We start from the raw sequence: 12202 nt of genomic DNA, 5'->3' as shown, positions 1-12202 counted from the left end.
CCCAAATCCCTTCTCTCTTGGGAAAGTGCTGCCAGACCTTTGGAGAACACAGCTGGTGGAGACCCTGATCCTTCCTTAGCTCTGGAAAAATGGGAATATTCATCTGCCTCTCCTGGCTCAGCAGATTAGATTCCCCAGCCATCAGCTGTTGTTTTTTATAATTTTTCCTGAATCTCTTGGCAAGAGATTCCCTTCCCTGACATCCTAAACAGGGGCTGTGCTCGTGCCTGGGTTGGGAACAGGCAGAGGAAGCCGAGTTTGAGGAATCTCAGCTGGGGAAAGCCCAAATCCCAATTTCCCATCAACCAACCAAGCGCTTGAGCCTGGCTGACACCACAGAGGAGCTGCTGAGCTCTGAGCTCAGCTTAACCTCTGTAAAACCACCCTGAGAGCACTCCCAGCAGCTTCCCACTGGGAATTGCTGCTTAGCTCCAGCCTGGAGCAGCACCAGCCTGGGGAAGGGCTCTGGGCTGGGGGTCACAGCCATGAGCAGCCAGCAGGATCCAGGGATGGAACCCCAGCAGGATCCAGGGATAGAATCCCAGCAGGATGCAGGGATGGAATCCCAGCAGGATCCAGGGATAGAATCCCAGCAGGATGCAGGGATGGAATCCCAGCAGGATGCAGGGATGGAATCCCAGCAGGATCCAGGGATGGAATCCCAGCAGGATCCAGGGATAGAATCCCAGCAGGATGCAGGGATGGAATCCCAGCAGGATCCAGGGATGGAACCCCAGCAGGATCCAGGGATGGAACCCCAGCAGGATCCAGGGATAGAATCCCAGCAGGATGCAGGGATGGAACCCCAGCAGGATCCAGGGATAGAATCCCAGCAGGATCCAGGGATAGAATCCCAGCAGGATGCAGGGATGGAATCCCAGCAGGATCCAGGGATGGAATCCCAGCAGGAGCAGTGGGATCAGGGCTAGGATGGGCACAGGCTCTGGGGGAAGGCTGGAGAAGAGCCAGAGGGTTAAACAGAACTCCTCTTTGCCTGATAAATGATTCCTGTGGAAACAGCAAAGGGGTGTTGGGAATGAGCTGAACATGGAATGGGTGGCAGGGCTGGGATGTGACCACCAGAGTGATGACCACAACACTGATGACCACCAGAACTTCTAGTGATCCCAGCAGGAGTTTGGAGCTGGTTTTGGAGCACTGGGGATCACTGGGTGGGATTGGGATCACTGGGTGGGATTGGGATCGCTGTTCCATGGGACAGCAGTGGCACCACGTCCACACCGACGTCACCACTGTGCTGGGAACACCCAGAGCTGTCCATGAGTGACAGGAAGCCCTGGAATGAAGCAGAGTGGGGAGGAGAAAGGCCGTGTTCCTGCAGGAATGACCTTCCAGGAGGTGGAGCCTGAGGAGCTCCAGAGCCACGGCTGCACTCCGAACTTACGCAATGATTTATTTGCATCCTGCCCGAAAACAAATGGATGTTTTACATATTTATATCATAAGATAAAGTGATCCTGCAGCTGATCAAAGCCAGGGCAGATCTGGAGGCGATTACAGCAAGTGTTTGCTTAACTGAGGTCATGATGCACTCGGAGCGGGCGAGGCTCCGGCTCTGCTCCGCACATGTGAGCGCTCCAGGAAGGTCGGGAGAGGCCCTGGCTCCAAGTGCTGCCTGTCCAAGAGCTCCAGCAAAGCTGAACCTGGTCCTCAACCTGGCCTTGGGACAAAGGATTGGTCAAGGGGAGCAGGGCTGTGCTGTTTGTGAAATGAAGTTGAGTTTGAAGAGGTTTGTGCCCCATGGAAGCTCAGTTTGGCTTCATTTGGAATTCTGGAGAGGATGAGGGAGATGAGGGGGCTCAGCCTGGAGCAAAGGAGGCTCAGGGGGCCCTCCTGGCTCTGCACAGCTCCTGCCAGGAGGGAACAGGGACAGGAGCAGAGGGAACGGCCTCAGGCTGGGCCAGGGCAGGCTCAGGTCGGACAGCAGCAGGGATTTTCCCATGGAAAGCGGGGTCAGGGATGGGAACTGCCCAGGGAGGGGTGCAGTGCCCATCCCTGGGGGCGTCCCAGCAATTCCTGAGGTGGCACTCAGTGCTCTGGGCTGGGGACGAGGCGGGGATGGGGCACAGCTGATCCCAGAGCTCCTTCCACCCTCAGAGATCCTGATCCATCATTCTGTGAAATGGGGATGAGTCTGTCCAGCAGTGTCTGTGTCCTGGCAGGCCAGGCTGTGACTGGGAAAGCTGGAGCAGGGGACAGGGATGCTCCACTCTGCACACCCTGGGCTGGCCTTGGAGGCATTTTCCTGGTTGGAATCTGAATCACACAGTTGGGAACGGGCAAAGGATAAAGTGGATGCAGAATTTCCCTTGGAAAGCCTTGCAGTGGCTGGGCAGAGGCTCCAATATGCAAGGATGACCAGGGATGACCAGTCCAGCCTGGCACTACACTGGGATATACTGGGAATACTGGTCCCACCCCTCAGGCTGGGTGTCCAGGAGACTTTCCCAGCATCCACCCCCACGGGAAATCCAGGCTGATGCTGGGGCTCTCCCTGGTGCTTTCCCTGCCACTTCACTAAATGGCATCACAGAGAGTTTGATTTCTGCCTGCTCCCACTGAAACAGCAAATTCCTGCTCTTACACCAGGGCCTGGATTCCAGCATGGAAAGAGCCAAACTCTCGCTGAAAACCAGTCAGGAATTTGCCTTCTCCTGATTTTCCAGCTCTGCAAAGCCACGCTGGGACTTTCCTCTCCTTCCATGCAGCACAAACGCCCGTGCCAGGCCCAGGAGACAAATCCAGCTGGGATTTGCAATCCCTGGGATCTCATTCCCGGCCACATCTGGGGCCCTGCGGCTCAGGAACATTCCCCTCCCGTTTCACGGGATGCTGAAATGCAAACCACATCCTTATCTCTGTCATTCCCCCTCCCGCAGCTCGTCCCCGCTCTCCTGGCTCCGTCACATTCCCGAGCATCGCCGCAGCCGGCAGGTCCCTAATCCGTGCCGTGTGTCCCGGGAGGCGCCCGGAGCCTCCGGCAGCCCGAGGAGCCTTCACCGCCCTGCCGGGGATGTCAGCGGGATGCTGATAAGAGCCTCGCCCAGCTCGTTATCAGCGTGTGCGGGGCGGGATGGAGCAGCCGCAGCTGCTGCACAGGGGCGGATTCCTGACGGCTCGGCTGCCTTTGGGAATGCTGCGAAGCCCCGGCAGCCCAGGGGCTGGGAAACCTCAGGAATTTTTGGCGAGGCTTTCCCGGCAGTGCCAGCGGAGGTGACGCCAGTCAGCGGCTCCGAGCGCTGAACTCGGGGATGCTCCAGCTCTGCTGAGTGTGTCCTCTCCTCTTTCTCCTTTCCTCTTTCTCCTTTCCTCTTTCTCCTCTTCTCTTTCTCCTCTCCTCTTTTCTTTGTCCTCTCCTCTTTGTCCTCTCCACTTTCCCCTCTCCACTTTCTCCTTTCCTCTTTCTCCTCTCCACTTTCTCCTTTCCTCTTTCTCCTCTCCACTTTCCCCTTTCCTCTTTCTCCTTTCCTCTTTCTCCTTTCCTCTTTCTCCTCTCCTCTTTCTCCTCTCTTCTTTCTCCTCTCCTGTTCCTCTGATCCCATGGAATAAATGTTTTTCCCTGTATTTAGTTCCTTACACACACTGAAAGAGAAGCCTCGACCAGCTCAGCTCACTTTTGTTCAGTTCATTCCCATCTTGTCATGAACCCCAACTTCCCCAGCAGTTCCAGCTCTGGAAATTCCTGGGGATTTTCCCACCCTGCGAAAATGTCCCTGGAAAACAGCAAAAGTCTGGGAATGTAACAAAATAATAATGATTTAAAAAAGGCTATGGGTTTGTCTTTTAGACAGAAATCATCTCAGCAGCATGAGCAGGTTGGAGCAATCTGGGCCCAAGCTCTGCCATGGAAAAGGGATTATTTGGTCTATAAAGGGATTTTGATACAAAATACGTGAAAGAACCGAGACTTCCTGTAGCCAAATTCCTGCATAAAACATAAAACTGGCCCAGACTTCAAACAGCATCTCAAAAACTTTCCAGCAGGTCCATTAAGAGCTGGGTTTTCAAGGAAGCCAAGGGAACCAGGGCTGCCACCCAGCATTTTGCTGGTTTTATTTGGGAAATTTCATGTTTCTCACCACCTGCACTCACTAAAAAGGGGCTCACCACGAGTTTTAAGGAAATTTCTTTGCTAAAATGGCAGAGGGGCTGAATCCAGGCTGGATTCTGCCAGGCTGGGGAGCAGAGGTGCCACAACCTCCACGACTCCACTTGACACGCCCAGATGCTGATGGTGTTTCCTCAGGTGCACACCAGCTGTGCGAGTGGGACGGAGGCCAGCACACTCAGCTTCCCCATATCCAAGGAAAACCAGACCTTTGGGATCTGCCCTTCTGCTTCCAGGACCTTCCTCAGCAGAACATCCCTGAGTTTAAGTGATGCCCCAGAAATGCTGCTCCACCAGGATGGAAATGGCATGAAAATGGGGAAATGACCTCCAAATAAAGGGTCCACATTCACTTCCCTCCCAAAAACCCACCCCCCTGGATCAACCTCCATGCTCTTGGCAAACCTAATGCTGATTTTCCAACTGCACCCCCCAAACCTCTGCAGAGCCCTCAGCAAAGGGCAGATTTCATCCTTCTTATCTCAGCTTGGAGACAACATTTATCTTCCTGACAGCAATCAGCTTGATCCCCAACACAGAGACAAAGGGAAAGGCCACGAGCCTCAGGAGGGCCTGGATTGTTCCAGCTGCTGCAGCTGAGGGGTGAAATCCTGGACAGGAGGGTTTGTCCCCAGTTTGTCTGCACGTGGAGCTCCAGGATGGTTCCAGCACACCGGGGCTGGCAGGAGCCAGAGCAGATCCCAGCTGTGCACACAGAGCACAGATCTCCATGGATTTTTGGGATGTTTGGGATCCTGGGGGCCCTCCCCAGCTCCTGAAGCCACATTCCTGTTGGCTCCAGGGCTGGCTGGGCCACAGGACAGGGATGAGATAATCTTTGGGTTCGCTCAGTGGGAGCAGTGGGGGCTCAGTGGGGAGGGTCTGCCAAGGCTTGGGAAGGAGATGAAAGAGCTTCTGCCCCATTCCAGGCTCCAGAAATGGTTCCCAACCTGGTAAACCTGGACAGAACCCTCTGCTCAAAGCTTTGGGATGGAAGGGACCTCAAAGCTCATCTTGTTCCAACCCTGACACCTTCCACTATCCCAGAGTGCTCCAAGCCCTGTCCAGCCTGGCCTTGGGCACTGCCAGGGATGGGGTTTGTGCCCTGGTCAGGGTGGGAAAGTGCCACAGGAATGCTGGAGCAGCTCCCCAAAGTCCCAGGCCTGCTGTGCCCTGCGAGGGAAGGTTTTGGGAATTGTTTCCACCACGTTCCTGGCAGCTCCTTGGCTGCCAGCACCAGTCCCAGACTGGTTTGCAGGAAGGAAACCAATCCCATGCTGGGCACCACACGCCCCAGACACATCCAGCAGCTGGGACAGTGCACCACAAACCAGGATTTGGGCAGATCTGGAAGCTCCCCCTGGGTGGGGTAAGAGTGGCAGGGACAGAAGGGAATCAAAGCAAATTCCTTGCCTGGGATGGGGATCCTGGGTTTGCAGCCTGGAATTTCCTAAGGAGCCCTCCATCCTTCTGCAGATGGATTCTGGACAAGGGAGGGAGGGAGGAGGCACCTGAAACATTCCCTGAGCCTTGATGAACACCTGGTTTTGCTTCCAAAGCATCTTCCTGGTTTATCCCGAGTTTGAGCTGCTTCCTGCAGCTCCACAGAGTCCATCTGGGATGTGCCAGAGATCTGCAGCCAGGCAGAGCAGCCCAGCCCCAAAAAACACAGTGTTCTGCCATGGACAGGGTGTCTGCATGACCTTCTCCTCTCCAGGCTTCCAGGTTTTGTTTGCTTGAACTCTCAGTTCCTTTTTTATGGTTCCCTGGAGCTGACAGGCTCAGCACAGGCTCTGCTCCCATCATTCTGAGATCAGGATTCCAGGCAGAGCTTGCCAGCCCCATGGAAAGCAGGGCCTGGGAGCTGGTGGAACCAAACCCCACAGAAACAACCAACAAGGCTGCCCTGGTTTTGAAGGAGAAGTTTCCAAGCCCATTTTTGCCCCTGGAGCAGAGCCAGTGGAGCTGCCCAAGGCTGGCATTATCCCAAGGGCAGGTGCACACATGGATCACCCTCCCCACCAGCCAGATCCGAGCCTGGAGAGGCACCTGGACACTTGGCAGGTGGAATTCAGCAGAAGTGAAGTGTTTCTGCTGTCATCCAGCTCTGCTTGGAGCTGGCTGGGCTTTATTTTGCCAGGGATTAATAGGACAAAAGTGGAACTCAGAGCAGTGCAGCAAAGCAAAGCTTTGCCCCAAGAGTGGGGAGGAGACCAAGGCCTGGAGCCCAAGGGGAATTGCCAGGGAATGTCTGCTTGGAGCCCCCAAAGGTCGGATCCCAAAAGGATCCACGGGGATCTGAGATCCATCCATCCATCCCCAACTCCTGCAGAGCCTGCTCAGCAGCCCTGGGGTTTCTCTTCCAGGAGGTTCCTGGCAAACACTCCCAGGCTGGAATGGTGGGTGGAAGCCAGGGTGGGCTCTGGATGAGCTGGAGATTGTTTTTCATGGTTTTCCTGGAGTGTTGAAAGAAATCCTTGGTTGTGCACGACCTGGGAGCTCTGGGAGTGCAGCGGGGTCGTGCTGAGCTCTGGAGCTGATTAAAGCCCAGCTCTGAGGCCCAGGAGTTGGAGAGAGCTGCCTGAGCTTTATTGGTGATGTCAGCACCACCCTGGGGCTGCTCACAGCCCTTCCCTGCCTGCAGCATTCCCTGAGGCTCTCTGGGAAGCCCAGGCTGGAAATGGGATGGGTTTTGCACACCAGCAATCCCTCAGTGCTGTGCCCAGGCTCCCTGTGCTGGCACATCCCAGGAATGATCCCCAAGGGCTGGGATGGCTGCTGGGAGAGGGCAGAGGGGGAAGGAAGGAATTGGCCTCAGTGATTCACCAAAAAATGAGGTTTTACAAGAAAGCCTGGGATCCAACCCCTGGTATCCAAAGGAAGCGTGTGGCACATGAGGCTGTTCCACAAGATCCATCTGCCCCCTTTTATCCCATACATTTATCCCATAAATCCTTCCACTGGCTGGAAGCAAAGGATTTTCCAGCTGGCCTCAAGCAGAGAAACACAAATCCAACAGATTATTTGGAGGCAGTGATGGAGCTGCCCCTTCCCTCAGCTTCCTGGGTCACCTCCTGGAATGTCCAGGCCTTTCCTGCTGGGCAGAGACAACCACAGAGCCACTCCAACCATGCAACAGGGAAAAGCCCAATGAATCCCCCCGGTTTTGTCCTGCTCAGGCCCAGGACAAACAGAGCACTCAGAGGGAGCAGCTCATCCCCTGAGGGCTGTGCTCTTCAAATCCAGCTCGCTCTCTTTAGGAAAACAACACCCAAAGGCATCCTCTGTGCTTCCACCCTCACTGTTCTTCCAAAAGATCCCAAAGTGACACTGGAGGCATTCCCAGTATCCTGGCCATCAGGAAGAGCTTGTGTCCATCCCACTCCAGCTCCTCAGAGGCCTCTGGAGCCTCCCCCTGGGTGTAATTAATGATTTTTAATCTGCTGCTGCTGAGGGGAGACCAACAGTGCTCCCATTAACTCCATCCTGTTCCTTTGGAAGATGCAAACTCCCTCTGGAAGGCCCTGGTGGCGTTGTGTGAAAGGGAAAAAGGGGGAAAAAAAGGAAGAAAAAGTAGAGAATCTCAGGAGGTGATGGATTTATCATCTGCTCTTGCTCATGGGATGAACCCATCACGAGACGGGGCAGGAACCGGCCTTGGAGAGGCCAAGCTGGAGATTTCCCCAAACCCCTGAGGAAAACAACTCTGCTAATCCCAGAGCTCCAGGCCAGCCCTGAATATCCATTAGGCTGGGGAAAAGCCAAGACTCCAGCTCCAGGCCTCTGCTTTCCCTCTTTGCTTGGTCCTGTGCTCCTTTTCGGGGACTCTGTGACAAAGACACATCCAAAGGCCACGGGGCCACCAGAGCCTCAAAGGCACCAAATTTGGAGGTGTCCAGAAGAAAGAAGCTGATGAACCCCTCCAAAATATCTCCCTCAGCCCTCTGGGAGCTGTGGAGATCTCCCAAAGCAGCAATTCCCCAGCAGAGCAGACCACACAGATGGAACCAGCTGGAGAAAAGGGCCTGCATTTTTTATATCTCTCTATTTTTTTTTATTTTTTTATATCTCTCCATTTTTTCTGCTGTTACTTTAACCTGCAGACAGTAACTCGAGGAGGTGCTGCTCATCTCCTCAAGTTCCCTCCTGCCCAACCTTAAATGGCATCCAGGGAGACGCAGAAAACCCTCTGAGCTCCCTCCTGGCACCACCACAAAGCACAGAAGCCAAGGTGTGAAGCCCCCAAAGGTGCCAGCACATCTCCAGACCAGTCTGACACCCTCAGTGTCCCAAAACTCTCCTTTTTCGCCTGAAATCTGAGTTCATTTTGAAGGCAGCAGTTGCATAAGCACTTCTGCATGTGGTTAAGTTGTAAAACTTGGCCCAAGGTTTCCCTCACCATGGTCGAAGTGTTATTTTAGGGGGGAGGGAGGTTGTAGACACTGAAAATCCAGACCTACCCAAGCTTCAAATAAGTCTCTTTTTTTGTCCTGCAGACTGAAATTCCTGGAGTTTAAATCCCTGCTCTTTTTTTGGAATAGCACCTGGGAGAATGTTTAACCCTCTGAACAGGCACCGCCTTAGAAAAAAGGAAGTTTATTAGTTCTGTTCTTTAGAGGAATAGAAATGGATTATTAACAGCATTGAGGATTATTAAAACTTGGGGAAAACAAATTAAAAACTGATTCTTTCCTCACCATCTCTTGACTTTTTGTGCTTTTCCTACCCTGGAGTGGGAGGTGCTGCACAAGAGGGGAGGGACGGATGGAAAAGCGCCTTCAAGTGCCTTCCCTGCCTTGGATTTTCCTTTCCTGCTTCTTTTCACTTCCCTGTCTCCACAGAGAAACCCTGGGAGTTCCCAGAGCCAAAAATTTGGATTTTCTTCTCCTCAGCCCTTAATTTGCATGAAATCCTCCTTTTTCTGCACTGCATCTTCTAAAATAATGTGGATAAAATAGGAAATCAGAGACTGGTGATAAAAAATAGGAAATCCAGACTGGTGATCTGAGAAAGGAAGACCCAGCACTGGGAAGAGACTCAGGGAATTCCCTCATTCCTGGGAGGGCTGAAACTTGTCCTTAAAGCTGTGATTAAACACAATTAACATGAGCTCAACAGCAAATTTAACAGGAGAATAATTAACACCCAGCTCTGGAGTTGCTCTTTCTCATCCTGTCCTTTGTGATATTGTCAATTTACACAAATTCCAATCATTAGGGAAAAAATTATTATTTCTCATGCAAGGCGCAAACAAACCTAGGCTCCTCTTCCATCCAGGATGGTAGAGAAAGAATAAATTAGGGAAAATATAGATTCCTCTGCTTACCTTGCTTTTGGAACCACTTTTCCATATCCTTGTGAGGTTCCTTGCAGGGCATATTTATCCTCAAGAGTAATTCCCCATCCTGCTGCACTTCCAGTGGTTTTTAAAAGGGATGCAACAGAAAATCCACTAACCTTGAGGCCCTGGGGGCTGAGAGCTCTGCAGATCTCTCACTCCTGAAGGGGTTTCCTGAAGGGAATCCTGGTTTTCAGAATTCCTGAAGGAATCCTGGTTTTCCAGGTGCAACAGCACAAATTCCTGGGGAGAAGGACCAGAATTGCGTTTGTGTTAATGTGGTTTGTCTGGGACAAAGCTGCACCTCAAGCATTAAACCAACAAAGGAGGGTTGGAAAAAAGTGGGAAAAGATTTCTGTTAAATGCTCCAGGATTTTCCCTGGATGTATTTTTAAGATATGGACTTCATGAGACCAAAGAGGTGAGCACCAAACCTGCTTGGGTCAGCCACAGGTGCCACCTCCTCACGAGTTCCTCATCTCCACTCCTGGAAAACCAAGGTTTTCCAAGGCAGATGCCATTCCCTGGGGAATGTCCCACCTGGGGATGCTGCTGTTCCCAGGGACAGTCACCCACAGTCTGAGCAGCCCCTGCATCACCCAGGGGAAGGACAGGACTCAGGGCAGGTCCTGCGGGGATTCAGTTCAAATTCTCCAGGAAAATCTCTGTTTGAGTCAGGCTGTGCTGATTTTCCCTGTTTCTCCTGGGATATTTTAGATTTAAGGTGGTGATTTGGGGTCTCTGAGGAAAGAGCCATCATCAGTTCCTATCAGTTTCTCCCAGGGAGGGCAGGGAGGCCCTGGGATGGATTTCCTAGAGAGGTTGGGCTGCCCCTGGATCTCTGAAGTGTCCAAGGCCAGGTGAAGCCCTCCCCACGAGCTCAGGGGGGATGAGCAGCAGTGTCACCACATCCCCTGTGGAGGGGACAGCAAGGACTGGACCTGTCACATCCAGAGTCAGGAGATCCAGGTCAGTCTGAAGGTAAAACCGAGCTGGTTTCCATCTTTCCAAGGGTCCCAAAAAGCAAAGAACTGGATGAGAGCCACACATGACTCCTCCATGCTAGCAATTACAAGCTCCTCGTTAAGAGCTTTGCTGAAAGAAATGTAATTTAAAGAAATGTAATTTAAAGAAATGTAATTTAGCCACTGATGTGGCTCTACCCAGGGACAAACACAGCAAGAGCAGCGTGGGGCCTTTATCTCCCCACTGCCCCATCCATTTTCCTGCTCTTTCAGCACCCACATCCCTGGCTGGGATCTGCTTTGATGGTTTGTTGGTTCAGGGTGTAATCAGCACTAATAATTTCTCCACTCCAGGACTATTAGGCACGTTTGGGAAGTGATTTCCCACCCCTCAGAGACCCTGCAACTGGATACCCTGTGTGCTAACCCGTGGATTTCCTCCACTCCAGCATATCCCCAGGTCTCGAGGAAATTAGCAATCCAAACAAATTCTACTGGGCTTTCAGAGATGAATTCTTGTAATAACACTGCCCTGAGATTGGATCTGGGGCTGGAGCTCTCTGCAAAAGCAGGAAAATGTCCCAGACAAAGAGAGATTTACCCAAACTTCAGCTCAGTGGTCACGTAGTTTTGTGTCCCCCTTCCCTGCACTGATTACCCAGATTATTTCTGTCTCAGCACAAGTTCAGTCACTTTTCCTTATCCAGAAACTCCTCCTTTCCACGAGCTCCAGAGAAAAATGAAACTGAGCAGATTAAAAATAGAATAGGGGAAAATAAAACCCCAACAACTTGCTATCTGTACTGACTTTTGCTTCTGGCACTTGCAGAGCTGTTCCTTGTTTTGTTTGCTTTATTTCTTGCCTTTTTGTCTCCCCTTTCCCAAGAGAGAACTGCAAAGGTCAGACACTGCCACTCTCCATGTGTCCCAGGCAGGAGCTGCCTCTTGGCAGGCTCAGGACCCAGACAGTTCCTTAGGAGAGGTCCTAATCCAGGCTCAGGATCCAGACAGTTCCTTAGGAGAGGCCCTAATCCAGGCTCAGCACCCAGACTGTTCATTAGGAAAGGTCCTAATCCAGGCTTGGGAAGAGCAGCAGGAACAGGACTTGGGAATGCTGAGCCAGCAGCCAAATCCTCACCCCTGGGGATAAGCACTGAGGGAAGGGGAACATCCACAGGCAGTAAAAAAAGGGATTTTATATCGGGGTTAAAAGAGGTGGATGAGGGAAAAGAGGATTTTATGCCTGGGTTAAAAGAGGTGGATGAGAGATTGGAGAAGAGTGGATTTTAGACCTGGTTTAAGAGAGGGGGTTGAGGAAAAAGTGAATTTTATGTCTGGGTTTAAGAGAGATGGCTGAGGGAAAAGAGTGGATTTTAGACCTTGGTTCTGTGTGGAAGCAAATATCATTTTTCTTCTTACTTTTATTGTTATTACTATTATTATAATTGTTGTTATTATTATTATTACTACTACTACTATTATTATTATATTTTATTATTTTATTATTTTTATTATTTAGAAACCTATTTTATTTATGGCAACTATTAAGACCTAAAATAATGGACTAAAATAATGTGCCCCAGGATTCTTTGTTCTTACAAACAAGGGGTGTTGGTTACTGAAGGTTTCTCTGTGTTGATGAGGACTCAGCAGGTTGAAGATATAAAAAAGGGTTTGTTTCAACAGCTCAGTTGGTTTGAGCTGCTCTTCGAGGCACAGGGAAGGTTTTAAAGCAGAGGAAAAACCAGAACAAGGTTTCTCATCTGTAAC

General features: G+C 51.7%; 1 long non-coding RNA gene across 1 annotated transcript in view; it reads right to left on the bottom strand.

The window, feature by feature from the left end:
* LOC115948309 overlaps positions 1–9795 on the bottom strand; it is an 87951-nt gene extending 78156 nt beyond the window's left edge. The window contains exon 1 of the long non-coding RNA XR_004082140.1: positions 9587–9795. This is a non-coding gene — a long non-coding RNA (uncharacterized LOC115948309). The remainder of the gene's footprint in view (positions 1–9586) is intronic.
* Positions 9796–12202: the final 2407 nt, after the last annotated feature.

Source organism: Geospiza fortis, unplaced genomic scaffold (assembly GCF_000277835.1).
Source record: "Geospiza fortis unplaced genomic scaffold, GeoFor_1.0 scaffold102, whole genome shotgun sequence".
In the NCBI taxonomy this organism is placed as follows: domain Eukaryota; kingdom Metazoa; phylum Chordata; class Aves; order Passeriformes; family Thraupidae; genus Geospiza; species Geospiza fortis.
The sequence above is the reverse complement of the archived record's forward strand: the minus strand, read 5'-3'. Positions and strand labels throughout refer to the sequence as shown.